The 25,856-nt window shown below is 46.5% G+C and overlaps 41 non-coding genes across 41 annotated transcripts; all 41 read right to left on the minus strand.

Annotated features, from left to right (window-relative positions):
• Positions 1-14: 14 nt before the first annotated feature.
• TRNAL-UAG (transfer RNA leucine (anticodon UAG)) lies at positions 15-96 on the minus strand. The gene has a single exon. It is a non-coding gene; the product is annotated as a tRNA-Leu (tRNA).
• Positions 97-576: 480 nt separating this feature from the next.
• Positions 577-658, minus strand: TRNAL-AAG (transfer RNA leucine (anticodon AAG)). Its single transcript has one exon. It is a non-coding gene; the product is annotated as a tRNA-Leu (tRNA).
• A 1,173-nt stretch (positions 659-1,831) lies between these two features.
• On the minus strand, positions 1,832-1,913 carry TRNAL-AAG (transfer RNA leucine (anticodon AAG)). Its single transcript has one exon. It is a non-coding gene; the product is annotated as a tRNA-Leu (tRNA).
• A 1,002-nt stretch (positions 1,914-2,915) lies between these two features.
• Positions 2,916-2,997, minus strand: TRNAL-AAG (transfer RNA leucine (anticodon AAG)). The gene has a single exon. It is a non-coding gene; the product is annotated as a tRNA-Leu (tRNA).
• Positions 2,998-3,438: 441 nt separating this feature from the next.
• TRNAL-UAG (transfer RNA leucine (anticodon UAG)) lies at positions 3,439-3,520 on the minus strand. Its single transcript has one exon. It is a non-coding gene; the product is annotated as a tRNA-Leu (tRNA).
• Positions 3,521-4,000: 480 nt separating this feature from the next.
• On the minus strand, positions 4,001-4,082 carry TRNAL-AAG (transfer RNA leucine (anticodon AAG)). Its single transcript has one exon. It is a non-coding gene; the product is annotated as a tRNA-Leu (tRNA).
• A 441-nt stretch (positions 4,083-4,523) lies between these two features.
• TRNAL-UAG (transfer RNA leucine (anticodon UAG)) lies at positions 4,524-4,605 on the minus strand. The gene has a single exon. It is a non-coding gene; the product is annotated as a tRNA-Leu (tRNA).
• A 480-nt stretch (positions 4,606-5,085) lies between these two features.
• TRNAL-AAG (transfer RNA leucine (anticodon AAG)) lies at positions 5,086-5,167 on the minus strand. The gene has a single exon. It is a non-coding gene; the product is annotated as a tRNA-Leu (tRNA).
• Positions 5,168-5,837: 670 nt separating this feature from the next.
• TRNAL-AAG (transfer RNA leucine (anticodon AAG)) lies at positions 5,838-5,919 on the minus strand. Its single transcript has one exon. It is a non-coding gene; the product is annotated as a tRNA-Leu (tRNA).
• Positions 5,920-6,588: 669 nt separating this feature from the next.
• On the minus strand, positions 6,589-6,670 carry TRNAL-AAG (transfer RNA leucine (anticodon AAG)). The gene has a single exon. It is a non-coding gene; the product is annotated as a tRNA-Leu (tRNA).
• Positions 6,671-7,281: 611 nt separating this feature from the next.
• Positions 7,282-7,363, minus strand: TRNAL-UAG (transfer RNA leucine (anticodon UAG)). The gene has a single exon. It is a non-coding gene; the product is annotated as a tRNA-Leu (tRNA).
• Positions 7,364-7,843: 480 nt separating this feature from the next.
• TRNAL-AAG (transfer RNA leucine (anticodon AAG)) lies at positions 7,844-7,925 on the minus strand. Its single transcript has one exon. It is a non-coding gene; the product is annotated as a tRNA-Leu (tRNA).
• Positions 7,926-8,928: 1,003 nt separating this feature from the next.
• On the minus strand, positions 8,929-9,010 carry TRNAL-AAG (transfer RNA leucine (anticodon AAG)). Its single transcript has one exon. It is a non-coding gene; the product is annotated as a tRNA-Leu (tRNA).
• Positions 9,011-9,679: 669 nt separating this feature from the next.
• Positions 9,680-9,761, minus strand: TRNAL-AAG (transfer RNA leucine (anticodon AAG)). The gene has a single exon. It is a non-coding gene; the product is annotated as a tRNA-Leu (tRNA).
• A 441-nt stretch (positions 9,762-10,202) lies between these two features.
• TRNAL-UAG (transfer RNA leucine (anticodon UAG)) lies at positions 10,203-10,284 on the minus strand. Its single transcript has one exon. It is a non-coding gene; the product is annotated as a tRNA-Leu (tRNA).
• Positions 10,285-10,765: 481 nt separating this feature from the next.
• TRNAL-AAG (transfer RNA leucine (anticodon AAG)) lies at positions 10,766-10,847 on the minus strand. Its single transcript has one exon. It is a non-coding gene; the product is annotated as a tRNA-Leu (tRNA).
• A 439-nt stretch (positions 10,848-11,286) lies between these two features.
• Positions 11,287-11,368, minus strand: TRNAL-UAG (transfer RNA leucine (anticodon UAG)). The gene has a single exon. It is a non-coding gene; the product is annotated as a tRNA-Leu (tRNA).
• Positions 11,369-11,844: 476 nt separating this feature from the next.
• TRNAL-AAG (transfer RNA leucine (anticodon AAG)) lies at positions 11,845-11,926 on the minus strand. The gene has a single exon. It is a non-coding gene; the product is annotated as a tRNA-Leu (tRNA).
• Positions 11,927-12,367: 441 nt separating this feature from the next.
• TRNAL-UAG (transfer RNA leucine (anticodon UAG)) lies at positions 12,368-12,449 on the minus strand. Its single transcript has one exon. It is a non-coding gene; the product is annotated as a tRNA-Leu (tRNA).
• A 480-nt stretch (positions 12,450-12,929) lies between these two features.
• On the minus strand, positions 12,930-13,011 carry TRNAL-AAG (transfer RNA leucine (anticodon AAG)). Its single transcript has one exon. It is a non-coding gene; the product is annotated as a tRNA-Leu (tRNA).
• Positions 13,012-13,452: 441 nt separating this feature from the next.
• Positions 13,453-13,534, minus strand: TRNAL-UAG (transfer RNA leucine (anticodon UAG)). The gene has a single exon. It is a non-coding gene; the product is annotated as a tRNA-Leu (tRNA).
• Positions 13,535-14,014: 480 nt separating this feature from the next.
• On the minus strand, positions 14,015-14,096 carry TRNAL-AAG (transfer RNA leucine (anticodon AAG)). Its single transcript has one exon. It is a non-coding gene; the product is annotated as a tRNA-Leu (tRNA).
• Positions 14,097-14,537: 441 nt separating this feature from the next.
• Positions 14,538-14,619, minus strand: TRNAL-UAG (transfer RNA leucine (anticodon UAG)). The gene has a single exon. It is a non-coding gene; the product is annotated as a tRNA-Leu (tRNA).
• A 480-nt stretch (positions 14,620-15,099) lies between these two features.
• Positions 15,100-15,181, minus strand: TRNAL-AAG (transfer RNA leucine (anticodon AAG)). The gene has a single exon. It is a non-coding gene; the product is annotated as a tRNA-Leu (tRNA).
• A 441-nt stretch (positions 15,182-15,622) lies between these two features.
• On the minus strand, positions 15,623-15,704 carry TRNAL-UAG (transfer RNA leucine (anticodon UAG)). Its single transcript has one exon. It is a non-coding gene; the product is annotated as a tRNA-Leu (tRNA).
• A 480-nt stretch (positions 15,705-16,184) lies between these two features.
• Positions 16,185-16,266, minus strand: TRNAL-AAG (transfer RNA leucine (anticodon AAG)). The gene has a single exon. It is a non-coding gene; the product is annotated as a tRNA-Leu (tRNA).
• A 439-nt stretch (positions 16,267-16,705) lies between these two features.
• Positions 16,706-16,787, minus strand: TRNAL-UAG (transfer RNA leucine (anticodon UAG)). Its single transcript has one exon. It is a non-coding gene; the product is annotated as a tRNA-Leu (tRNA).
• Positions 16,788-17,267: 480 nt separating this feature from the next.
• Positions 17,268-17,349, minus strand: TRNAL-AAG (transfer RNA leucine (anticodon AAG)). The gene has a single exon. It is a non-coding gene; the product is annotated as a tRNA-Leu (tRNA).
• A 441-nt stretch (positions 17,350-17,790) lies between these two features.
• Positions 17,791-17,872, minus strand: TRNAL-UAG (transfer RNA leucine (anticodon UAG)). The gene has a single exon. It is a non-coding gene; the product is annotated as a tRNA-Leu (tRNA).
• A 481-nt stretch (positions 17,873-18,353) lies between these two features.
• Positions 18,354-18,435, minus strand: TRNAL-AAG (transfer RNA leucine (anticodon AAG)). Its single transcript has one exon. It is a non-coding gene; the product is annotated as a tRNA-Leu (tRNA).
• Positions 18,436-18,876: 441 nt separating this feature from the next.
• Positions 18,877-18,958, minus strand: TRNAL-UAG (transfer RNA leucine (anticodon UAG)). Its single transcript has one exon. It is a non-coding gene; the product is annotated as a tRNA-Leu (tRNA).
• Positions 18,959-19,438: 480 nt separating this feature from the next.
• On the minus strand, positions 19,439-19,520 carry TRNAL-AAG (transfer RNA leucine (anticodon AAG)). The gene has a single exon. It is a non-coding gene; the product is annotated as a tRNA-Leu (tRNA).
• Positions 19,521-19,961: 441 nt separating this feature from the next.
• TRNAL-UAG (transfer RNA leucine (anticodon UAG)) lies at positions 19,962-20,043 on the minus strand. The gene has a single exon. It is a non-coding gene; the product is annotated as a tRNA-Leu (tRNA).
• Positions 20,044-20,523: 480 nt separating this feature from the next.
• Positions 20,524-20,605, minus strand: TRNAL-AAG (transfer RNA leucine (anticodon AAG)). Its single transcript has one exon. It is a non-coding gene; the product is annotated as a tRNA-Leu (tRNA).
• A 441-nt stretch (positions 20,606-21,046) lies between these two features.
• TRNAL-UAG (transfer RNA leucine (anticodon UAG)) lies at positions 21,047-21,128 on the minus strand. The gene has a single exon. It is a non-coding gene; the product is annotated as a tRNA-Leu (tRNA).
• A 480-nt stretch (positions 21,129-21,608) lies between these two features.
• Positions 21,609-21,690, minus strand: TRNAL-AAG (transfer RNA leucine (anticodon AAG)). Its single transcript has one exon. It is a non-coding gene; the product is annotated as a tRNA-Leu (tRNA).
• A 441-nt stretch (positions 21,691-22,131) lies between these two features.
• Positions 22,132-22,213, minus strand: TRNAL-UAG (transfer RNA leucine (anticodon UAG)). The gene has a single exon. It is a non-coding gene; the product is annotated as a tRNA-Leu (tRNA).
• A 480-nt stretch (positions 22,214-22,693) lies between these two features.
• On the minus strand, positions 22,694-22,775 carry TRNAL-AAG (transfer RNA leucine (anticodon AAG)). Its single transcript has one exon. It is a non-coding gene; the product is annotated as a tRNA-Leu (tRNA).
• Positions 22,776-23,216: 441 nt separating this feature from the next.
• TRNAL-UAG (transfer RNA leucine (anticodon UAG)) lies at positions 23,217-23,298 on the minus strand. Its single transcript has one exon. It is a non-coding gene; the product is annotated as a tRNA-Leu (tRNA).
• Positions 23,299-24,301: 1,003 nt separating this feature from the next.
• Positions 24,302-24,383, minus strand: TRNAL-UAG (transfer RNA leucine (anticodon UAG)). Its single transcript has one exon. It is a non-coding gene; the product is annotated as a tRNA-Leu (tRNA).
• A 1,003-nt stretch (positions 24,384-25,386) lies between these two features.
• Positions 25,387-25,468, minus strand: TRNAL-UAG (transfer RNA leucine (anticodon UAG)). Its single transcript has one exon. It is a non-coding gene; the product is annotated as a tRNA-Leu (tRNA).
• Positions 25,469-25,856: the final 388 nt, after the last annotated feature.

Genomic DNA, 25,856 nt, shown 5'->3' on the forward strand with positions numbered 1-25,856 from the left:
ACTTTAACAAAACATGGCAGCGGTGGGATTTGAACCCAAGCCTCAAGTGAGACTGGAGCCTAAATCCAGCGCCTTAGACCGCTCGGCCACGCTACCCAAGCTGGGTGCTGTGCTTCCGATATCTCCCACAGTCACACAAGCAGAGCCCAGATGGTGCCAAAGTGTGAACAAGATTAAAAACACCACACTGAAAAGGATGGCTTTTGCTATCAAATGCTTGATTTGCCAAAGTTGTTTAATTTGACCATGCAGGCCCTTAGCTCCCGCGATTTGCCCTGCCTGACCAGCAGGTGCTGCCGATAGCTCAAAGGTTTAATATCTAAACATTAGGTGCCGGGGGTTCTGAGTTTGAATCCTTTGGCAGTCAAATGGCGTAAGTCATTCGAAACTGTCAATTAACCTTTTTATGTTTTTGGAGGTCTTGTGTGTCTTTCTTACTGTTGTTTATATGACTAAATCAATCCTTGTGTTGCTTTTCCACGTGTGGCCTTCAGGGGCATATGGTTAGTTTGCGGGAAGGAATCTTGTGTTGCTGAGTGCATTTCGGGAACAAATGACAAACAGAGGGAAAAAGCATGGCAGCGGTGGGATTTGAACCCACGCCTCCGAAGAGACTGGAGCCTTAATCCAGCGCCTTAGACCGCTCGGCCACGCTACCAAGTCATGCTGTTTTTGCACCACTCTCCAAGGGGGATTACTCACTAAAGGAAGCGTTTCAGGTTCGAGTCCCTCACTTCACTATTCATAATGAAGAGTCAACAGTTGCCGGTTTCTCCAGCAGGAAGGGCAGAGCTGGCCATGTGTAATGCAAGATTGAATGGGTGAGGGGACTTTGAAGAAATAACACTGATTCCACTAGGCATTATACCGGGCCAACCAAGCTCTTCCTGCAGCAGAAGCTGACTGGGGTTAGAGCTTGGTAATATAGAATTACTTCAAGTAGGCTTAAAGTATCTTTCTGCAACACTTTAGGAGATTAGAGACTTGCTAAGGGTCTTGTTTCCCAGGACGACAGAATACCAATTGAACACTAGTTTTTAACAAAGAGCAAATGAACAAACAAACCTTCCTAAGCACACTGGTCTACTTTAACAAAACTTTTACTTCAAGTAGGCTTAAAGTATCTTTCTGCAACACTTTAGGAGATTAGAGACTTGCTAAGGGTCTTGTTTCCCAGGACGACAGAATACCAATTGAACACTAGTTTTTAACAAAGAGCAAATGAACAAACAAACCTTCCTAAGCACACTGGTCTACTTTAACAAAACATGGCAGTGGTGGAATTTGAACCCATGCCTCAAATGAGACTGGAGCCTAAATCCAGCGCCTTAGACCGCTCGGCCACGCTACACAAGCTGGGTGCTGTGCTTCCGATATCTCCCACAGTCACACAAGCAGAGCCCAGATGGTGCCAAAGTGTGAACAAGATTAAAAACACCACACTGAAAAGGATGGCTTTTGCTATCAAATGCTTGATTTGCCAAAGTTGTTTAATTTGACCATGCAGGCCCTTAGCTCCCGCGATTTGCCCTGCCTGACCAGCAGGTGCTGCCGATAGCTCAAAGGTTTAATATCTAAGCATTAGGTGCCGGGGGTTCTGAGTTTGAATCCTTTGGCAGTCAAACGGCGTAAGTCATTCGAAACTGTCAATTAACCTTTTTATGTTTTTGGAGGTCTTGTGTGTCTTTCTTACTGTTGTTTATATGACTAAATCAATCCTTGTGTTGCTTTTCCACGTGTGGCCTTCAGGGGCATATGGTTAGTTTGCGGGAAGGAATCTTGTGTTGCTGAGTGCATTTCGGGAACAAATGACAAACAGAGGGAAAAAGCATGGCAGCGGTGGGATTTGAACCCACGCCTCCGAAGAGACTGGAGCCTTAATCCAGCGCCTTAGAACGCTCGGCCACGCTACCAAGTCATGCTGTTTTTGCACCACTCTCCAAGTGGGATTACTCACTAAAGGAAGCGTTTCAGGTTCGAGTCCCTCACTTCACTATTCATAATGAAGAGTCAACAGTTGCCGGTTTCTCCAGCAGGAAGGGCAGAGCTGGCCCTGTGTAATGCAAGATTGAATGGGTGAGGGGACTTTGAAGAAATAACACTGATTCCACTAGGCATTATACCGGGCCAACCAAGCTCTTCCTGCAGCAGAAGCTGACTGGGGTTAGAGCTTGGTAATATAGAATTACTTCAAGTAGGCTTAAAGTATCTTTCTGCAACGCTTTAGGAGATTAGAGACTTGCTAAGGGTCTTGTTTCCCAGGACGACTGAATACCAATTGAACACTAGTTATTAACAAAGAGCAAATGAACAAACGAGCCTTCCTAAGCACACTGGTCTACTTTAACAAAACATGGCAGCGGTGGGATTTGAACCACGCCTCAAATGAGACTGGAGCCTAAATCTAGCGCCTTAGACCGCTCGGCCACGCTACCCAAGCTGGGTGCTATGCTTCCGATATCTCCCACAGTCACACAAGCAGAGCCCAGATGGTGCCAAAGTGTGAACAAGGTTAAAAACACCACACTGAAAAGGATGGCTTTTGCTATCAAATGCTTGATTTGCCAAAGTTGTTTAATTTGACCATGCAGGCCCTTAGCTCCCGCGATTTGCCCCGCCTGACCAGCAGGTGCTGCCGATAGCTCAAAGGTTTAATATCTAAACATTAGGTGCCGGGGGTTCTGAGTTTGAATCCTTTGGCAGTCAAACGGCGTAAGTCATTCGAAACCGTCAATTAACCTTTTTATGTTTTCGGAGGTCTTGTGTGTCTTTCTTACCGTTGTTTATATGACTAAATTAATCCTTGTGTTGCTTTTCCACGTGTGGCCTTCAGGGGCATATGGTTAGTTTGCGGGAAGGAATCTTGTGTTGCTGAGTGCATTTCGGGAACAAATGACAAACAGAGGGAAAAAGCATGGCAGCGGTGGGATTTGAACCCACGCCTCCAAAGAGACTGGAGCCTTAATCCAGCGCCTTAGACCGCTCGGCCACGCTACCAAGTCATGCTGTCTCTGCACCACTCTCCAATGGGGATTACTCACTAAAGGAAGCGTTTCAGGTTCGAGTCCCTCACTTCACTATTCATAATGAAGAGTCAACAGTTGCCGGTTTCTCCAGCAGGAAGGGCAGAGCTGGCCCTGTGTAATGCAAGATTGAATGGGTGAGGGGACTTTGAAGAAATAACACTGATTCCACTAGGCATTATACCGGGCCAACCAAGCTCTTCCTGCAGCAGAAGCTGACTGGGGTTAGAGCTTGGTAATATAGAATTACTTCAAGTAGGCTTAAAGTATCTTTCTGCAACACTTTAGGAGATTAGAGACTTGCTAAGGGTCTTGTTTCCCAGGACGACAGAATACCAATTGAACACTAGTTTTTAACAAAGAGCAAATGAACAAACAAGCCTTCCTAAGCACACTGGTCTACTTTAACAAAACATTGCAGCGGTGGGATTTGAACCCATGCCTCAAATGAGACTGGAGCCTAAATCCAGCGCCTTAGACCGCTCGGCCACGCTACCCAAGCTGAGTGCTGTGCTTCCGATATCTCCCACAGTCACACAAGCAGAGCCCAGATGGTGCCAAAGTGTGAACAAGATTAAAAACACCACACTGAAAAGGATGGCTTTTGCTATCAAATGCTTGATTTGCCAAAGTTGTTTAATTTGACCATGCAGGCCCTTAGCTCCCGCGATTTGCCCTGCCTGACCAGCAGGTGCTGCCGATAGCTCAAAGGTTTAATATCTAAGCATTAGGTGCCGGGGGTTCTGAGTTTGAATCCTTTGGCAGTCAAACGGCGTAAGTCATTCGAAACTGTCAAATAAACTTTTTATGTTTTTGGAGGTCTTGTGTGTCTTTCTTACTGTTGTTTATATGACTAAATCAATCCTTGTGTTGCTTTTCCACGTGTGGCCTTCAGGGGCATATGGTTAGTTTGCGGGAAGGAATCTTGTGTTGCTGAGTGCATTTCGGGAACAAATGACAAACAGAGGGAAAAAGCATGGCAGCGGTGGGATTTGAACCCACGCCTCCGAAGAGACTGGAGCCTTAATCCAGCGCCTTAGACCGCTCGGCCACGCTACCAAGTCATGCTGTTTCTGCGCCACTCTCCAAGGGTGATTACTCACTAAAGGAAGCGTTTCAGGTTCGAGTCCCTCACTTCACTATTCATAATGAAGAGTCAACAGTTGCCGGTTTCTCCAGCAGGAAGGGCAGAGCTGGCCCTGTGTAATGCAAGATTGAATGGGTGAGGGGACTTTGAAGAAATAACACTGATTCCACTAGGCATTATACCGGGCCAACCAAGCTCTTCCTGCAGCAGAAGCTGACTGGGGTTAGAGCTTGGTAATATAGAATTACTTTAAGTAGGCTTAAAGTATCTTTCTGCAACACTTTAGGAGATTAGAGACTTGCTAAGGGTCTTGTTTCCCAGGACGACTGAATACCAATTGAACACTAGTTATTAACAAAGAGCAAATGAACAAACGATCCTTCCTAAGCACACTGGTCTACTTTAACAAAACATGGCAGCGGTGGGATTTGAACCCACGCCTCAAATGAGACTGGAGCCTAAATCCAGCGCCTTAGACCGCTCGGCCACGCTACCCAAGCTGGGTGCTGTGCTTCCGATATCTCCCACAGTCACACAAGCAGAGCCCAGATGGTGCCAAAGTGTGAACAAGATTAAAAACACCACACTGAAAAGGATGGCTTTTGCTATCAAATGCTTGATTTGCCAAAGTTGTTTAATTTGACCATGCAGGCCCTTAGCTCCCGCGATTTGCCCTGCCTGACCAGCAGGTGCTGCCGATTGCTCAAAGGTTTAATATCTAAGCATTAGGTGCCAGGGGTTCTGAGTTTGAATCCTTTGGCAGTCAAACGGTGTAAGTCATTCGATACCGTCAATTAACCTTTTTATGTTTTCGGAGGTCTTGTGTGTCTTTCTTACCGTTGTTTATATGACTAATTTAATCCTTGTGTTGCTTTTCCATGTGTGGCCTTCAGGGGCATATGGTTAGTTTGCGGGAAGGAATCTTGTGTTGCTGAGTGCATTTCGGGAACAAATGACAAACAGAGGGAAAAAGCATGGCAGCAGTGGGATTTGAACCCACGCCTCCGAAGAGACTGGAGCCTTAATCCAGCGCCTTAGACCGCTCGGCCACGCTACCGAGTCAAGCCGTTTCTGCACAACTCTCCAAGGGGGATTACTCACTAAAGGAAGCGTTTCAGGTTCGAGTCCCTCACTTCACTATTCATAATGAAGAGTCAACAGTTGCCGGTTTCTCCAGCAGGAAGGGCAGAGCTGGCCCTGTGTAATGCAAGATTGAATGGGTGAGGGGACTTTGAAGAAATAACACTGATTCCACTAGGCATTATACCGGGCCAACCAAGCTCAGCCAAGCAGAGCCCAGATGGTGCCAAAGTGTGAACAAGATTAAAAACACCACACTGAAAAGGATGGCTTTTGCTATCAAATGCTTGATTTGCCAAAGTTGTTTAATTTGACCATGCAGGCCCTTAGCTCCCGCGATTTGCCCTGCCTGACCAACAGGTGCTGCCGATAGCTCAAAGGTTTAATATCTAAGCATTAGGTGCCGGGGGTTCTGAGTTTGAATCCTTTGGCAGTCAAACGGCGTAAGTCATTCGAAACCGTCAATTAACCTTTTTATGTTTTTGGAGGTCTTGTGTGTCTTTCTTACCGTTGTTTATATGACTAAATCAATCCTTGTGTTGCTTTTCCACGTGTGGCCTTCAGGGGCATATGGTTAGTTTGCGGGAAGGAATCTTGTGTTGCTGAGTGCATTTCGGGAACAAATGACAAACAGAGGGGAAAAAGCATGGCAGCGGTGGGATTTGAACCCACGCCTCTGAAGAGACTGGAGCCTTAATCCAGCGCCTTAGACCGCTCGGCCACGCTACCAAGTCACGCTGTTTCTGCACCACTCTCCAAGGGGGATTACTCACTAAAGGAAGCGTTTCATGTTTGAGTCCCTCACTTCACTATTCATAATGAAGAGTCAACAGTTGCCGGTTTCTCCAGCAGGAAGGGCAGAGCTGGCCCTGTGTAATGCAAGATTGAATGGGTGAGGGGACTTTGAAGAAATAACACTGATTCCACTAGGCATTATACCGGGCCAACCAAGCTCAGCCAAGCAGAGCCCAGATGGTGCCAAAGTGTGAACAAGATTAAAAACACCACACTGAAAAGGATGGCTTTTGCTATCAAATGCTTGATTTGCCAAAGTTGTTTAATTTGACCATGCAGGCCCTTAGCTCCCGCGATTTGCCCTGCCTGACCAGCAGGTGCTGCCGATAGCTCAAAGGTTTAATATCTAAGCATTAGGTGCCGGGGGTTCTGAGTTTGATTCCTTTGGCAGTCAAACGGCGTAAGTCATTCGAAACTGTCAATTAACCTTTTTATGTTTTTGGAGGTCTTGTGTGTCTTTCTTACCGTTGTTTATATGACTAAATTAATCCTTGTGTTGCTTTTCCACGTGTGGCCTTCAGGGGCATATGGTTAGTTTGCGGGAAGGAACCTTGTGTTGCTGAGTGCATTTCGGGAACAAATGACAAACAGAGGGAAAAAGCATGGCAGCGGTGGGATTTGAACCCACGCCTCCGAAGAGACTGGAGCCTTAATCCAGCGCCTTAGACCGCTCGGCCACGCTACCAAGTCATGCTGTCTCTGCACCACTCTCCAAGGGGGATTACTCACTAAAGGAAGCGTTTCAGGTTCGAGTCCCTCACTTCACTATTCATAATGAAGAGTCAACAGTTGCCGGTTTCTCCAGCAGGAAGGGCAGAGCTGGCCCTGTGTAATGCAAGATTGAATGGGTGAGGGGACTTTGAAGAAATAACACTGATTCCACTAGGCATTATACCGGGCCAACCAAGCTCTTCCTGCAGCAGAAGCTGACTGGGGTTAGAGCTTGGTAATATAGAATTACTTCAAGTAGGCTTAAAGTATCTTTCTGCAACACTTTAGGAGATTAGAGACTTGCTAAGGGTCTTGTTTCCCAGGACGACAGAATACCAATTGAACACTAGTTTTTAACAAAGAGCAAATGAACAAACAAACCTTCCTAAGCACACTGGTCTACTTTAACAAAACTTTTACTTCAAGTAGGCTTAAAGTATCTTTCTGCAACACTTTAGGAGATTAGAGACTTGCTAAGGGTCTTGTTTCCCAGGACGACAGAATACCAATTGAACACTAGTTTTTAACAAAGAGCAAATGCACAAACAAGCCTTCCTAAGCACACTGGTCTACTTTAACAAAACATGGCAGCAGTGGGATTTTAACCCACGCCTCAAACGATACTGGAGCCTAAATCCAGCGCCTTAGACCGCTCGGCCACGCTACCCAAGCTGGGTGCTCTGCTTCCGATATCTCCCACAGTCACACAAGCAGAGCCCAGATGGTGCCAAAGTGTGAACAAGATTAAAAACACCACACTGAAAAGGATGGCTTTTGCTATCAAATGCTTGATTTGCCAAAGTTGTTTAATTTGACCATGCAGGCCCTTAGCTCCCGCGATTTGCCCTGCCTGACCAGCAGGTGCTGCCGATAGCTCAAAGGTTTAATATCTAAGCATTAGGTGCCGGGGGTTCTGAGTTTGAATCTTTTGGCAGTCAAACGGCGTAAGTCATTCAAAACCGTCAATTAACCTTTTTATGTTTTCGGAGGTCTTGTGTGTCTTTCTTACCGTTGTTTATATGACTAAATTAATCCTTGTGTTGCTTTTCCACGTGTGGCCTTCAGGGGCATATGGTTAGTTTGCGGGAAGGAATCTTGTGTTGCTGAGTGCATTTCGGGAACAAATGACAAACAGAGGGAAAAAGCATGGCAGCGGTGGGATTTGAACCCACGCCTCCGAAGAGACTGGAGCCTTAATCCAGCGCCTTAGACCGCTCGGCCACGCTACCAAGTCATGCTGTCTCTGCACCACTCTCCAAGGGGGATTACTCACTAAAGGAAGCGTTTCAGGTTCGAGTCCCTCACTTCACTATTCATAATGAAGAGTCAACAGTTGCCGGTTTCTCCAGCAGGAAGGGCAGAGCTGGCCCTGTGTAATGCAAGATTGAATGGGTGAGGGGACTTTGAAGAAATAACACTGATTCCACTAGGCATTATACCGGGCCAACCAAGCTCTTCCTGCAGCAGAAGCTGACTGGGGTTAGAGCTTGGTAATATAGAATTACTTCAAGTAGGCTTAAAGTATCTTTCTGCAACACTTTAGGAGATTAGAGACTTGCTAAGGGTCTTGTTTCCCAGGACGACAGAATACCAATTGAACACTAGTTATTAACAAAGAGCAAATGAACAAACGAGCCTTCCTAAGCACACTGGTCTACTTTAACAAAACATGGCAGCGGTGGGATTAGAACCCATGCCTCAAGTGAGACTGGAGCCTAAATCCAGCGCCTTAGACCGCTCGACCACGCTACCCAAGCTGGGTGCTGTGCTTCCGATATCTCCCACAGTCACACAAGCAGAGCCCAGATGGTGCCAAAGTGTGAACAAGATTAAAAACACCACACTGAAAAGGATGGCTTTTGCTATCAAATGCTTGATTTGCCAAAGTTGTTTAATTTGACCATGCAGGCCCTTAGCTCCCGCGATTTGCCCTGCCTGACCAGCAGGTGCTGCCGATAGCTCAAAGGTTTAATATCTAAACATTAGGTGCCGGGGGTTCTGAGTTTGAATCCTTTGGCAGTCAAACGGCGTAAGTCATTCGAAACCGTCAATTAACCTTTTTATGTTTTCGGAGGTCTTGTGTGTCTTTCTTACCGTTGTTTATATGACTAATTTAATCCTTGTGTTGCTTTTCCACGTGTGGCCTTCAGGGGCATATGGTTAGTTTGCGGGAAGGAATCTTGTGTTGCTGAGTGCATTTCGGGAACAAATGACAAACAGAGGGAAAAAGCATGGCAGCGGTGGGATTTGAACCCACGCCTCCGAAGAGACTGGAGCCTTAATCCAGCGCCTTAGACCGCTCGGCCACGCTACCAAGTCATGCGGTCTCTGCACCACTCTCCAAGGGGGATTACTCACTAAAGGAAGCGTTTCAGGTTCGAGTCCCTCACTTCACTATTCATAATGAAGAGTCAACAGTTGCCGGTTTCTCCAGCAGGAAGGGCAGAGCTGGCCCTGTGTAATGCAAGATTGAATGGGTGAGGGGACTTTGAAGAAATAACACTGATTCCACTAGGCATTATACCGGGCCAACCAAGCTCAGCCAAGCAGAGCCCAGATGGTGCCAAAGTGTGAACAAGATTAAAAACACCACACTGAAAAGGATGGCTTTTGCTATCAAATGCTTGATTTGCCAAAGTTGTTTAATTTGACCATGCAGGCCCTTAGCTCCCGCGATTTGCCCTGCCTGACCAGCAGGTGCTGCCGATAGCTCAAAGGTTTAATATCTAAGCATTAGGTGCCGGGGGTTCTGAGTTTGATTCCTTTGGCAGTCAAACGGCGTAAGTCATTCGAAACTGTCAATTAACCTTTTTATGTTTTTGGAGGTCTTGTGTGTCTTTCTTACCGTTGTTTATATGACTAAATGAATCCTTGTGTTGCTTTTCCACGTGTGGCCTTCAGGGGCATATGGTTAGTTTGCGGGAAGGAACCTTGTGTTGCTGAGTGCATTTCGGGAACAAATGACAAACAGAGGGAAAAAGCATGGCAGCGGTGGGATTTGAACCCACGCCTCCGAAGAGACTGGAGCCTTAATCCAGCGCCTTAGACCGCTCGGCCACGCTACCAAGTCATGCCTTTTTTCCGCCACTCTCCAAGGGGGATTACTCACTAAAGGAAGCGTTTCAGGTTCGAGTCCCTCACTTCACTATTCATAATGAAGAGTCAACAGTTGCCGGTTTCTCCAGCAGGAAGGGCAGAGCTGGCCATGTGTAATGCAAGATTGAATGGGTGAGGGGACTTTGAAGAAATAACACTGATTCCACTAGGCATTATACCGGGCCAACCAAGCTCTTCCTGCAGCAGAAGCTGACTGGGGTTAGAGCTTGGTAATATAGAATAAATTCAAGTAGGCTTAAAGTATCTTTCTGCAACACTTTAGGAGATTAGAGACTTGCTAAGGGTCTTGTTTCCCAGGACAACTGAATACCAATTGAACACTAGTTATTAACAAAGAGCAAATGAACAAACGAGCCTTCCTAAGCACACTGGTCTACTTTAACAAAACATGGCAGCGGTGGGATTTGAACCCACGCCTCAAATGAGACTGGAGGCTAAATCCAGTGTCTTAGACCGCTCGGCCACGCTACCCAAGCTGAGTGCTGTGCTTCCGATATCTCCCACAGTCACACAAGCAGAGCCCAGATGGTGCCAAAGTGTGAACAAGATTAAAAACACCACACTGAAAAGGATGGCTTTTGCTATCAAATGCTTGATTTGCCAAAGTTGTTTAATTTGACCATGCAGGCCCTTAGCTCCCGCGATTTGCCCTGCCTGACCAGCAGGTGCTGCCGATAGCTCAAAGGTTTAATATCTAAGCATTAGGTGCCGGGGGTTCTGAGTTTGAATAATTTGGCAGTCAAACGGTGTAAGTCATTCGATACCGTCAATTAACCTTTTTATGTTTTCGGAGGTCTTGTGTGTCTTTCTTACCGTTGTTTATATGACTAAATTAATCCTTGTGTTGCTTTTCCACGTGTGGCCTTCAGGGGCATATGGTTAGTTTGCGGGAAGGAATCTTGTGTTGCTGAGTGCATTTCGGGAACAAATGACAAACAGAGGGAAAAAGGCATGGCAGCGGCGGGATTTGAACCCACGCCTCCGAAGAGACTGGAGCCTTAATCCAGCGCCTTAGACCGCTCGGCCACGCTACCAAGTCATGCCGTTTCTGAACCACTCTCCAAGGGGGATTACTCACTAAAGGAAGCGTTTCAGGTTCGAGTCCCTCACTTCACTATTCATAATGAAGAGTCAACAGTTGCCGGTTTCTCCAGCAGGAAGGGCAGAGCTGGCCCTGTGTAATGCAAGATTGAATGGGTGAGGGGACTGAAGAAATAACACTGATTCCACTAGGCATTATACCGGGCCAACCAAGCTCTTCCTGCAGCAGAAGCTGACTGGGGTTAGAGCTTGGTAATATAGAATTACTTCAAGTAGGCTTAAAGTATCTTTCTGCAACACTTTAGGAGATTAGAGACTTGCTAAGGGTCTTGTTTCCCAGGACGACAGAATACCAATTGAACACTAGTTTTTAACAAAGAGCAAATGAACAAACAAGCCTTCCTAAGCACACTGGTCTACTTTAACAAAACATGGCAGCAGTGGGATTTTAACCCACGCCTCAAACGAGACTGGAGCCTAAATCCAGCGCCTTAGACCGCTCGGCCACGCTACCCAAGCTGGGTGCTGTGCTTCCGATATCTCCCACAGTCACACAAGCAGAGCCCAGATGGTGCCAAAGTGTGAACAAGATTAAAAACACCACACTGAAAAGGATGGCTTTTGCTATCAAATGCTTGATTTGCCAAAGTTGTTTAATTTGACCATGCAGGCCCTTAGCTCCCGCGATTTGCCCTGCCTGACCAGCAGGTGCTGCCGATAGCTCAAAGGTTTAATATCTAAGCATTAGGTGCCGGGGGTTCTGAGTTTGAATCCTTTGGCAGTCAAACGGCGTCATTCGAAACTGTCAATTAACCTTTTTATGTTTTTGGAGGTCTTGTGTGTCTTTCTTACTGTTGTTTATATGACTAAATCAATCCTTGTGTTGCTTTTCCACGTGTGGCCTTCAGGGGCATATGGTTAGTTTGCGGGAAGGAATCTTGTGTTGCTGAGTGCATTTCGGGAACAAATGACAAACAGAGGGAAAAAGCATGGCAGCGGTGGGATTTGAACCCACGCCTCTGAAGAGACTGGAGCCTTAATCCAGCGCCTTAGAACGCTCGGCCACGCTACCAAGTCATGCTGTTTTTGCACCACTCTCCAAGTGGGATTACTCACTAAAGGAAGCGTTTCAGGTTCGAGTCCCTCACTTCACTATTCATAATGAAGAGTCAACAGTTGCCGGTTTCTCCAGCAGGAAGGGCAGAGCTGGCCCTGTGTAATGCAAGATTGAATGGGTGAGGGGACTTTGAAGAAATAACACTGATTCCACTAGGCATTATACCGGGCCAACCAAGCTCTTCCTGCAGCAGAAGCTGACTGGGGTTAGAGCTTGGTAATATAGAATTACTTCAAGTAGGCTTAAAGTATCTTTCTGCAACACTTTAGGAGATTAGAGACTTGCTAAGGGTCTTGTTTCCCAGGACGACAGAATACCAATTGAACACTAGTTTTTAACAAAGAGCAAATGAACAAAAAAGCCTTCCTAAGCACACTGGTCTACTTTAACAAAACATGGCAGCGGTGGGATTTGAACCCACGCCTCAAATGAGACTGGAGCCTAAATCCAGCGCCTTAGACCGCTCGGCCACGCTACCCAAGCTGGGTGCTGTGCTTCCGATATCTCCCACAGTCACACAAGCAGAGCCCAGATGGTGCCAAAGTGTGAACAAGATTAAAAACACCACACTGAAAAGGATGGCTTTTGCTATCAAATGCTTGATTTGCCAAAGTTGTTTAATTTGACCATGCAGGCCCTTAGCTCCCGCGATTTGCCCTGCCTGACCAGCAGGTGTTGCTGATAGCTCAAAGGTTAAATATCTAAGCATTAGGTGCCGGGGGTTCTGAGTTTGAATCCTTTGGCAGTCAAAAGGCGTAAGTCATTCGAAACTGTCAATTAACCTTTTTATGTTTTTGGAGGTCTTGTGTGTCTTTCTTACCGTTGTTTATATGACTAAATCAATCCTTGTGTTGCTTTTCCACGTGTGGCCTTTAGGGGCATATGGTTAGTTTGCGGGAAGGAATCTTGTGTTGCTGAGTGCATTTCGGGAACAAATGACAAACAGAGGGAAAAAGCATGGCAGCGGTGGGATTTGAACCCACGCCTCCGAAGAGACTGGAGCCTTAATCCAGCGCCTTAGACCGCTCGGCCACGCTACCAAGTCATGCTGTTTTTGCACCACTCTCCAAGGGGGATTACTCACTAAAGGAAGCGTTTCAGGTTCGAGTCCCTCACTTCACTATTCATAATGAAGAGTCAACAGTTGCCGGTTTCTCCAGCAGGAAGGGCAGAGCTGGCCCTGTGTAATGCAAGATTGAATGGGTGAGGGGACTTTGAAGAAATAACACTGATTCCACTAGGCATTATACCGGGCCAACCAAGCTCTTCCTGCAGCAGAAGCTGACTGGGGTTAGAGCTTGGTAATATAGAATTACTTCAAGTAGGCTTAAAGTATCTTTCTGCAACACTTTAGGAGATTAGAGACTTGCTAAGGGTCTTGTTTCCCAGGACGACAGAATACCAATTGAACACTAGTTTTTAACAAAGAGCAAATGAACAAACAAACCTTCCTAAGCACACTGGTCTACTTTAACAAAACATGGCAGTGGTGGGATTTGAACCCACGCCTCAAATGAGACTGGAGCCTAAATCCAGCGCCTTAGACCGCTCGGCCACGCTACCCAAGCTGGGTGCTGTGCTTCCGATATCTCCCACAGTCACACAAGCAGAGCCCAGATGGTGCCAAAGTGTGAACAAGATTAAAAACACCACACTGAAAAGGATGGCTTTTGCTATCAAATGCTTGATTTGCCAAAGTTGTTTAATTTGACCATGCAGGCCCTTAGCTCCCGCGATTTGCCCTGCCTGACCAGCAGGTGCTGCCGATAGCTCAAAGGTTAAATATCTAAGCATTAGGTGCCGGGGGTTCTGAGTTTGAATCCTTTGGCAGTCAAAAGGCGTAAGTCATTCGAAACTGTCAATTAACCTTTTTATGTTTTTGGAGGTCTTGTGTGTCTTTCTTACCGTTGTTTATATGACTAAATCAATCCTTGTGTTGCTTTTCCACGTGTGGCCTTTAGGGGCATATGGTTAGTTTGCGGGAAGGAATCTTGTGTTGCTGAGTGCATTTCGGGAACAAATGACAAACAGAGGGAAAAAGCATGGCAGCGGTGGGATTTGAACCCACGCCTCCGAAGAGACTGGAGCCTTAATCCAGCGCCTTAGAACGCTCGGCCACGCTACCAAGTCATGCTGTTTTTGCACCACTCTCCAAGTGGGATTACTCACTAAAGGAAGCGTTTCAGGTTCGAGTCCCTCACTTCACTATTCATAATGAAGAGTCAACAGTTGCCGGTTTCTCCAGCAGGAAGGGCAGAGCTGGCCCTGTGTAATGCAAGATTGAATGGGTGAGGGGACTTTGAAGAAATAACACTGATTCCACTAGGCATTATACCGGGCCAACCAAGCTCTTCCTGCAGCAGAAGCTGACTGGGGTTAGAGCTTGGTAATATAGAATTACTTCAAGTAGGCTTAAAGTATCTTTCTGCAACACTTTAGGAGATTAGAGACTTGCTAAGGGTCTTGTTTCCCAGGACGACAGAATACCAATTGAACACTAGTTTTTAACAAAGAGCAAATGAACAAAAAAGCCTTCCTAAGCACACTGGTCTACTTTAACAAAACATGGCAGCGGTGGGATTTGAACCCACGCCTCAAATGAGACTGGAGCCTAAATCCAGCGCCTTAGACCGCTCGGCCACGCTACCCAAGCTGGGTGCTGTGCTTCCGATATCTCCCACAGTCACACAAGCAGAGCCCAGATGGTGCCAAAGTGTGAACAAGATTAAAAACACCACACTGAAAAGGATGGCTTTTGCTATCAAATGCTTGATTTGCCAAAGTTGTTTAATTTGACCATGCAGGCCCTTAGCTCCCGCGATTTGCCCTGCCTGACCAGCAGGTGCTGCCGATAGCTCAAAGGTTTAATATCTAAACATTAGGTGCCGGGGGTTCTGAGTTTGAATCCTTTGGCAGTCAAACGGCGTAAGTCATTCGAAACCGTCAATTAACCTTTTTATGTTTTCGGAGGTCTTGTGTGTCTTTCTTACCGTTGTTTATATGACTAATTTAATCCTTGTGTTGCTTTTCCACGTGTGGCCTTCAGGGGCATATGGTTAGTTTGCGGGAAGGAATCTTGTGTTGCTAGGTGCATTTCGGGAACAAATGACAAACAGAGGGAAAAAGCATGGCAGCAGTGGGATTTGAACCCACTCCTCCGAAGAGACTGGAGCCTTAATCCAGCGCCTTAGACCGCTCGGCCACGCTACCAAGTCATGCCGTTTCTGCACCACTCTCCAAGGGGGATTACTCACTAAAGGAAGCGTTTCAGGTTCGAGTCCCTCACTTCACTATTCATAATGAAGAGTCAACAGTTGCCGGTTTCTCCAGCAGGAAGGGCAGAGCTGGCCCTGTGTAATGCAAGATTGAATGGGTGAGGGGACTTTGAAGAAATAACACTGATTCCACTAGGCATTATACCGGGCCAACCAAGCTCTTCCTGCAGCAGAAGCTGACTGGGGTTAGAGCTTGGTAATATAGAATTACTTCAAGTAGGCTTAAAGTATCTTTCTGCAACACTTTAGGAGATTAGAGACTTGCTAAGGGTCTTGTTTCCCAGGACGACAGAATACCAATTGAACACTAGTTTTTAACAAAGAGCAAATGAACAAAAAAGCCTTCCTAAGCACACTGGTCTACTTTAACAAAACATGGCAGCGGTGGGATTTAAACCCACGCCTCAAACGAGACTGGAGCCTAAATCCAGCGCCTTAGACCGCTCGGCCACGCTACCCAAGCTGGGTGCTGTGCTTCCGATATCTCCCACAGTCACACAAGCAGAGCCCAGATGGTGCCAAAGTGTGAACAAGATTAAAAACACCACACTGAAAAGGATGGCTTTTGCTATCAAATGCTTGATTTGCCAAAGTTGTTTAATTTGACCATGCAGGCCCTTAGCTCCCGCGATTTGCCCTGCCTGACCAGCAGGTGCTGCCGATAGCTCAAAGGTTAAATATCTAAGCATTAGGTGCCGGGGGTTCTGAGTTTGAATCCTTTGGCAGTCAAAAGGCGTAAGTCATTCGAAACTGTCAATTAACCTTTTTATGTTTTTGGAGGTCTTGTGTGTCTTTCTTACCGTTGTTTATATGACTAAATCAATCCTTGTGTTGCTTTTCCACATGTGGCCTTCAGGGGCATATGGTTAGTTTGCGGGAAGGAATCTTGTGTTGCTGAGTGCATTTCGGGAACAAATGACAAACAGAGGGAAAAAGCATGGCAGCGGTGGGATTTGAACCCACGCCTCCGAAGAGACTGGAGCCTTAATCCAGCGCCTTAGACCGCTCAGCCACGCTACCGAGTCAAGCCATTTCTGCACAACTCTCCAAGGGGGATTACTCACTAAAGGAAGCGTTTCAGGTTCGAGTCCCTCACTTCACTATTCATAATGAAGAGTCAACAGTTGCCGGTTTCTCCAGCAGGAAGGGCAGAGCTGGCCCTGTGTAATGCAAGATTGAATGGGTGAGGGGACTTTGAAGAAATAACAGATTCCACTAGGCATTATACCGGGCCAACCAAGCTCTTCCTGCAGCAGAAGCTGACTGGGGTTAGAGCTTGGTAATATAGAATTACTTCAAGTAGGCTTAAAGTATCTTTCTGCAACACTTTAGGAGATTAGAGACTTGCTAAGGGTCTTGTTTCCCAGGACGACAGAATACCAATTGAACACTAGTTTTTAACAAAGAGCAAATGAACAAACAAACCTTCCTAAGCACACTGGTCTACTTTAACAAAACATGGCAGTGGTGGGATTTGAACTCACGCCTCAAATGAGACTGGAGCCTAAATCCAGCGCCTTAGACCGCTCGGCCACGCTACCCAAGCTGGGTGCTGTGCTTCCGATATCTCCCACAGTCACACAAGCAGAGCCCAGATGGTGCCAAAGTGTGAACAAGATTAAAAACACCACACTGAAAAGGATGGCTTTTGCTATCAAATGCTTGATTTGCCAAAGTTGTTTAATTTGACCATGCAGGCCCTTAGCTCCCGCGATTTGCCCTGCCTGACCAGCAGGTGCTGCCAATAGCTCAAAGGTTTAATATCTAAGCATTAGGTGCCTGGGGTTCTGAGTTTGAATCCTTTGGCAGTCAAACGGCGTAAGTCATTCGAAACTGTCAATTAACCTTTTTATGTTTTTGGAGGTCTTGTGTGTCTTTCTTACTGTTGTTTATATGACTAAATCAATCCTTGTGTTGCTTTTCCACGTGTGGCCTTCAGGGGCATATGGTTAGTTTGCGGGAAGGAATCTTGTGTTGCTGAGTGCATTTCGGGAACAAATGACAAACAGAGGGAAAAAGCATGGCAGCGGTGGGATTTGAACCCACGCCTCCGAAGAGACTGGAGCCTTAATCCAGCGCCTTAGACCGCTCGGCCACGCTACCAAGTCATGCTGTTTTTGCACCACTCTCCAAGGGGGATTACTCACTAAAGGAAGCGTTTCAGGTTCGAGTCCCTCACTTCACTATTCATAATGAAGAGTCAACAGTTGCCGGTTTCTCCAGCAGGAAGGGCAGAGCTGGCCCTGTGTAATGCAAGATTGAATGGGTGAGGGGACTTTGAAGAAATAACACTGATTCCACTAGGCATTATACCGGGCCAACCAAGCTCTTCCTGCAGCAGAAGCTGACTGGGGTTAGAGCTTGGTAATATAGAATTACTTCAAGTAGGCTTAAAGTATCTTTCTGCAACACTTTAGGAGATTAGAGACTTGCTAAGGGTCTTGTTTCCCAGGACGACAGAATACCAATTGAACACTAGTTTTTAACAAAGAGCAAATGAACAAAAAAGCCTTCCTAAGCACACTGGTCTACTTTAACAAAACATGGCAGCGGTGGGATTTGAACCCACGCCTCAAATGAGACTGGAGCCTAAATATAGCGCCTTAGACCGCTCGGCCACGCTACCCAAGCTGGGTGCTGTGCTTCCGATATCTCCCACAGTCACACAAGCAGAGCCCAGATGGTGCCAAAGTGTGAACAAGATTAAAAACACCACACTGAAAAGGATGGCTTTTGCTATCAAATGCTTGATTTGCCAAAGTTGTTTAATTTGACCATGCAGGCCCTTAGCTCCCGCGATTTGCCCTGCCTGACCAGCAGGTGCTGCCGATAGCTCAAAGGTTTAATATCTAAACATTAAGTGCCGGTGGTTCTGAGTTTGAATCCTTTGGCAGTCAAACGGCGTAAGTCATTCGAAACCGTCAATTAACCTTTTTATGTTTTCGGAGGTCTTGTGTGTCTTTCTTACCGTTGTTTATATGACTAAATTAATCCTTGTGTTGCTTTTCCACGTGTGGCCTTCAGGGGCATATGGTTAGTTTGCGGGAAGGAATCTTGTGTTGCTGAGTGCATTTCGGGAACAAATGACAAACAGAGGGGAAAAAGCATGGCAGCGGTGGGATTTGAACCCACGCCTCCAAAGAGACTGGAGCCTTAATCCAGCGCCTTAGACCGCTCGGCCACGCTACCAAGTCATGCTGTCTCTGCCCCACTCTCCAAGGGGGATTACTCACTAAAGGAAGCGTTTCAGGTTCGAGTCCCTCACTTCACTATTCATAATGAAGAGTCAACAGTTGCCGGTTTCTCCAGCAGGAAGGGCAGAGCTGGCCCTGTGTAATGCAAGATTGAATGGGTGAGGGGACTTTGAAGAAATAACACTGATTCCACTAGGCATTATACCGGGCCAACCAAGCTCTTCCTGCAGCAGAAGCTGACTGGGGTTAGAGCTTGGTAACATAGAATTACTTCAAGTAGGCTTAAAGTATCTTTCTGCAACACTTTAGGAGATTAGAGACTTGCTAAGGGTCTTGTTTCCCAGGACGACAGAATACCAATTGAACACTAGTTTTTAACAAAGAGCAAATGAACAAAAAAGCCTTCCTAAGCACACTGGTCTACTTTAACAAAACATGGCAGCGGTGGGATTTGAACCCACGCCTCAAATGAGACTGGAGCCTAAATCCAGCGCCTTAGACCGCTCGGCCACGCTACCCAAGCTGGGTGCTGTGCTTCCGATATCTCCCACAGTCACACAAGCAGAGCCCAGATGGTGCCAAAGTGTGAACAAGATTAAAAACACCACACTGAAAAGGATGGCTTTTGCTATCAAATGCTTGATTTGCCAAAGTTGTTTAATTTGACCATGCAGGCCCTTAGCTACCGCGATTTGCCCTGCCTGACCAGCAGGTGCTGCCGATAGCTCAAAGGTTTAATATCTAAGCATTAGGTGCCGGGGGTTCTGAGTTTGAATCCTTTGGCAGTCAAACGGCGTAAGTCATTCGAAACTGTCAATTAAACTTTTTATGTTTTTGGAGGTCTTGTGTGTCTTTCTTACTGTTGTTTATATGACTAAATCAATCCTTGTGTTGCTTTTCCACGTGTGGCCTTCAGGGGCATATGGTTAGTTTGCGGGAAGGAATCTTGTGTTGCTGAGTGCATTTCGGGAACAAATGACAAACAGAGGGAAAAAGCATGGCAGCGGTGGGATTTGAACCCACGCCTCCGAAGAGACTGGAGCCTTAATCCAGCGCCTTAGACCGCTCGGCCACGCTACCAAGTCATGCCGTTTCTGCACCACTCTCCAAGGGGGATTACTCACTAAAGGAAGCGTTTCAGGTTCGAGTCCCTCACTTCACTATTCATAATGAAGAGTCAACAGTTGCCGGTTTCTCCAGCAGGAAGGGCAGAGCTGGCCCTGTGTAATGCAAGATTGAATGGGTGAGGGGACTTTGAAGAAATAACACTGATTCCACTAGGCATTATACCGGGCCAACCAAGCTCTTCCTGCAGCAGAAGCTGACTGGGGTTAGAGCTTGGTAATATAGAATTACTTCAAGTAGGCTTAAAGTATCTTTCTGCAACACTTTAGGAGATTAGAGACTTGCTAAGGGTCTTGTTTCCCAGGACGACTGAATACCAATTGAACACTAGTTTTTAAAAAAGAGCAAATGAACAAAAAAGCCTTCCTAAGCACACTGGTCTACTTTAACAAAACATGGCAGCGGTGGGATTTGAACCCACGCCTCAAATGAGACTGGAGCCTAAATCCAGCGCCTTAGACCGCTCGGCCACGCTACCCAAGCTGGGTGCTGTGCTTCCGATATCTCCCACAGTCACACAAGCAGAGCCCAGATGGTGCCAAAGTGTGAACAAGATTAAAAACACCACACTGAAAAGGATGGCTTTTGCTATCAAATGCTTGATTTGCCAAAGTTGTTTAATTTGACCATGCAGGCCCTTAGCTCCCGCGATTTGCCCTGCCTGACCAGCAGGTGCTGCCGATAGCTCAAAGGTTAAATATCTAAGCATTAGGTGCCGGGGGTTCTGAGTTTGAATCCTTTGGCAGTCAAAAGGCGTAAGTCATTCGAAACTGTCAATTAACCTTTTTATGTTTTTGGAGGTCTTGTGTGTCTTTCTTACCGTTGTTTATATGACTAAATCAATCCTTGTGTTGCTTTTCCACGTGTGGCCTTCAGGGGCATATGGTTAGTTTGCGGGAAGGAATCTTGTGTTGCTGAGTGCATTTCGGGAACAAATGACAAACAGAGGGAAAAAGCATGGCAGCGGTGGGATTTGAACCCACGCCTCCAAAGACACTGGAGCCTTAATCCAGCGCCTTAGACCGCTCGGCCACGCTACCGAGTCAAGCCGTTTCTGCACAACTCTCCAAGGGGGATTACTCACTAAAGGAAGCGTTTCAGGTTCGAGTCCCTCACTTCACTATTCATAATGAAGAGTCAACAGTTGCCGGTTTCTCCAGCAGGAAGGGCAGAGCTGGCCCTGTGTAATGCAAGATTGAATGGGTGAGGGGACTTTGAAGAAATAACACTGATTCCACTAGGCATTATACAGGGCCAACCAAGCTCTTCCTGCAGCAGAAGCTGACTGGGGTTAGAGCTTGGTAACATAGAATTACTTCAAGTAGGCTTAAAGTATCTTTCTGCAACACTTTAGGAGATTAGAGACTTGCTAAGGGTCTTGTTTCCCAGGACGACAGAATACCAATTGAACACTAGTTTTTAACAAAGAGCAAATGAACAAAAAAGCCTTCCTAAGCACACTGTTCTACTTTAACAAAACATGGCTGCGGTGGGATTTGAACCCACGCCTCAAATGAGACTGGAGCCTAAATCCAGCGCCTTAGACCGCTCGGCCACGCTACCCAAGCTGGGTGCTGTGCTTCCGATATCTCCCACAGTCACACAAGCAGAGCCCAGATGGTGCCAAAGTGTGAACAAGATTAAAAACACCACACTGAAAAGGATGGCTTTTGCTATCAAATGCTTGATTTGCCAAAGTTGTTTAATTTGACCATGCAGGCCCTTAGCTCCCGCGATTTGCCCTGCCTGACCAGCAGGTGCTGCCGATAGCTCAAAGGTTTAATATCTAAACATTAAGTGCCGGGGGTTCTGAGTTTGAATCCTTTGGCAGTCAAACGGCGTAAGTCATTCGAAACCATCAATTAACCTTTTTATGTTTTCGGAGGTCTTGTGTGTCTTTCTTACCGTTGTTTATATGACTAAATTAATCCTTGTGTTGCTTTTCCACGTGTGGCCTTCAGGGGCATATGGTTAGTTTGCGGGAAGGAATCTTGTGTTGCTGAGTGCATTTCGGGAACAAATGACAAACAGAGGGAAAAAGCATGGCAGCGGTGGGATTTGAACCCACGCCTCCAAAGAGACTGGAGCCTTAATCCAGCACCTTAGACCGCTCGGCCACGCTACCAAGTCATGCTGTCTCTGCACCACTCTCCAAGGGGGATTACTCACTAAAGGAAGCGTTTCAGGTTCGAGTCCCTCACTTCACTATTCATAATGAAGAGTCAACAGTTGCCGGTTTCTCCAGCAGGAAGGGCAGAGCTGGCCCTGTGTAATGCAAGATTGAATGGGTGAGGGGACTTTGAAGAAATAACACTGATTCCACTAGGCATTATACCGGGCCAACCAAGCTCTTCCTGCAGCAGAAGCTGACTGGGGTTAGAGCTTGGTAACATAGAATTACTTCAAGTAGGCTTAAAGTATCTTTCTGCAACACTTTAGGAGATTAGAGACTTGCTAAGGGTCTTGTTTCCCAGGACGACTGAATACCAATTGAACACTAGTTTTTAACAAAGAGCAAATGAACAAACAAGCCTTCCTAAGCACACTGGTCTACTTTAACAAAACATGACAGCGGTGGGATTTGAACCCACGCCTCAAATGAGACTGGAACCTAAAGCCAGCGCCTTAGACCGCTCGGCCACGCTACCCAAGATGGGTGCTGTGCTTCCGATATCTCCCACAGTCACACAAGCAGAGCCCAGATGGTGCCAAAGTGTGAACAAGATTAAAAACACCACACTGAAAAGGATGGCTTTTGCTATCAAATGCTTGATTTGCCAAAGTTGTTTAATTTGACCATGCAGGCCCTTAGCTCCCGCGATTTGCCCTGCCTGACCAGCAGGTGCTGCCGATAGCTCAAAGGTTTAATATCTAAGCATTAGGTGCCGGGGGTTCTGAGTTTGAATCCTTTGGCAGTCAAACGGCGTAAGTCATTCGAAACTGTCAATTAACCTTTTTATGTTTTTGGAGGTCTTGTGTGTCTTTCTTACTGTTGTTTATATGACTAAATCAATCCTTGTGTTGCTTTTCCACGTGTGGCCTTCAGGGGCATATGGTTAGTTTGCGGGAAGGAATCTTGTGTTGCTGAGTGCATTTCGGGAACAAATGACAAACAGAGGGAAAAAGCATGGCAGCGGTGGGATTTGAACCCACGCCTCCGAAGAGACTGGAGCCTTAATCCAGCGCCTTAGAACGCTCGGCCACGCTACCAAGTCATGCTGTTTTTGCACCACTCTCCAAGTGGGATTACTCACTAAAGGAAGCGTTTCAGGTTCGAGTCCCTCACTTCACTATTCATAATGAAGAGTCAACAGTTGCCGGTTTCTCCAGCAGGAAGGGCAGAGCTGGCCCTGTGTAATGCAAGATTGAATGGGTGAGGGGACTTTGAAGAAATAACACTGATTCCACTAGGCATTATACCGGGCCAACCAAGCTCTTCCTGCAGCAGAAGCTGACTGGGGTTAGAGCTTGGTAACATAGAATTACTTCAAGTAGGCTTAAAGTATCTTTCTGCAACACTTTAGGAGATTAGAGACTTGCTAAGGGTCTTGTTTCCCAGGACGACTGAATACCAATTGAACACTAGTTTTTAACAAAGAGCAAATGAACAAACAAGCCTTCCTAAGCACACTGGTCTACTTTAACAAAACATGACAGCGGTGGGATTTGAACCCACGCCTCAAATGAGACTGGAACCTAAAGCCAGCGCCTTAGACCGCTCGGCCACGCTACCCAAGATGGGTGCTGTGCTTCCGATATCTCCCACAGTCACACAAGCAGAGCCCAGATGGTGCCAAAGTGTGAACAAGATTAAAAACACCACACTGAAAAGGATGGCTTTTGCTATCAAATGCTTGATTTGCCAAAGTTGTTTAATTTGACCATGCAGGCCCTTAGCTCTCGCGATTTGCCCTGCCTGACCAGCAGGTGCTGCCGATAGCTCAAAGGTTTAATATCTAAACATTAGGTGCCGGGGGTTCTGAGTTTGAATCCTTTGGCAGTCAAACGGCGTAAGTCATTCGAAACCGTCAATTAACCTTTTTATGTTTTCGGAGGTCTTGTGTGTCTTTCTTACCGTTGTTTATATGACTAATTTAATCCTTGTGTTGCTTTTCCACGTGTGGCCTTCAGGGGCATATGGTTAGTTTGCGGGAAGGAATCTTGTGTTGCTGAGTGCATTTCGGGAACAAATGACAAACAGAGGGAAAAAGCATGGCAGCAGTGGGATTTGAATCCACTCCTCCGAAGAGACTGGAGCCTTAATCCAGCACCTTAGACCGCTCGGCCACGCTACCAAGTCATGCCGTTTCTGCACCACTCTCCAAGGGGGATTACTCACTAAAGGAAGCGTTTCAGGTTCGAGTCCCTCACTTCACTATTCATAATGAAGAGTCAACAGTTGCCGGTTTCTCCAGCAGGAAGGGCAGAGCTGGCCCTGTGTAATGCAAGATTGAATGGGTGAGGGGACTTTGAAGAAATAACACTGATTCCACTAGGCATTATACCGGGCCAACCAAGCTCTTCCTGCAGCAGAAGCTGACTGGGGTTAGAGCTTGGTAATATAGAATTACTTCAAGTAGGCTTAAAGTATCTTTCTGCAACACTTTAGGAGATTAGAGACTTGCTAAGGGTCTTGTTTCCCAGGACGACAGAATACCAATTGAACACTAGTTTTTAACAAAGAGCAAATGAACAAAAAAGCCTTCCTAAGCACACTGGTCTACTTTAACAAAACATGGCAGCGGTGGGATTTGAACACACGCCTCAAATGAGACTGGAGCCTAAATCCAGCGCCTTAGACCGCTCGGCCACGCTACCCAAGCTGGGTGCTGTGCTTCCGATATCTCCCACAGTCACACAAGCAGAGCCCAGATGGTGCCAAAGTGTGAACAAGATTAAAAACACCACACTGAAAAGGATGGCTTTTGCTATCAAATGCTTGATTTGCCAAAGTTGTTTAATTTGACCATGCAGGCCCTTAGCTCCCGCGATTTGCCCTGCCTGACCAGCAGGTGCTGCCGATAGCTCAAAGGTTAAATATCTAAGCATTAGGTGCCGGGGGTTCTGAGTTTGAATCCTTTGGCAGTCAAAAGGCGTAAGTCATTTGAAACTGTCAATTAACCTTTTTATGTTTTTGGAGGTCTTGTGTGTCTTTCTTACCGTTGTTTATATGACTAAATCAATCCTTGTGTTGCTTTTCCACGTGTGGCCTTCAGGGGCATATGGTTAGTTTGCGGGAAGGAATCTTGTGTTGCTGAGTGCATTTCGGGAACAAATGACAAACAGAGGGAAAAAGCATGGCAGCAGTGGGATTTGAATCCACTCCTCCGAAGAGACTGGAGCCTTAATCCAGCACCTTAGACCGCTCGGCCACGCTACCGAGTCAAGTTGTTTCTGCACAACTCTCCAAGGGGGATTACTCACTAAAGGAAGCGTTTCAGGTTCGAGTCCCTCACTTCACTATTCATAATGAAGAGTCAACAGTTGCCGGTTTCTCCAGCAGGAAGGGCAGAGCTGGCCCTGTGTAATGCAAGATTGAATGGGTGAGGGGACTTTGAAGAAATAACACTGATTCCACTAGGCATTATACCGGGCCAACCAAGCTCTTCCTGCAGCAGAAGCTGACTGGGGTTAGAGCTTGGTAATATAGAATTACTTCAAGTAGGCTTAAAGTATCTTTCTGCAACACTTTAGGAGATTAGAGACTTGCTAAGGGTCTTGTTTCCCAGGACGACAGAATACCAATTGAACACTAGTTTTTAACAAAGAGCAAATGAACAAAAAAGCCTTCCTAAGCACACTGGTCTACTTTAACAAAACATGGCAGCGGTGGGATTTGAACACACGCCTCAAATGAGACTGGAGCCTAAATCCAGCGCCTTAGACCGCTCGGCCACGCTACCCAAGCTGGGTGCTGTGCTTCCGATATCTCCCACAGTCACACAAGCAGAGCCCAGATGGTGCCAAAGTGTGAACAAGATTAAAAACACCACACTGAAAAGGATGGCTTTTGCTATCAAATGCTTGATTTGCCAAAGTTGTTTAATTTGACCATGCAGGCCCTTAGCTCCCGCGATTTGCCCTGCCTGACCAGCAGGTGCTGCCGATAGCTCAAAGGTTAAATATCTAAGCATTAGGTGCCGGGGGTTCTGAGTTTGAATCCTTTGGCAGTCAAAAGGCGTAAGTCATTTGAAACTGTCAATTAACCTTTTTATGTTTTTGGAGGTCTTGTGTGTCTTTCTTACCGTTGTTTATATGACTAAATCAATCCTTGTGTTGCTTTTCCACGTG

This window comes from Spea bombifrons, chromosome 4 (genome assembly GCF_027358695.1).
Source record: "Spea bombifrons isolate aSpeBom1 chromosome 4, aSpeBom1.2.pri, whole genome shotgun sequence".
NCBI lineage: Eukaryota > Metazoa > Chordata > Amphibia > Anura > Pelobatidae > Spea > Spea bombifrons.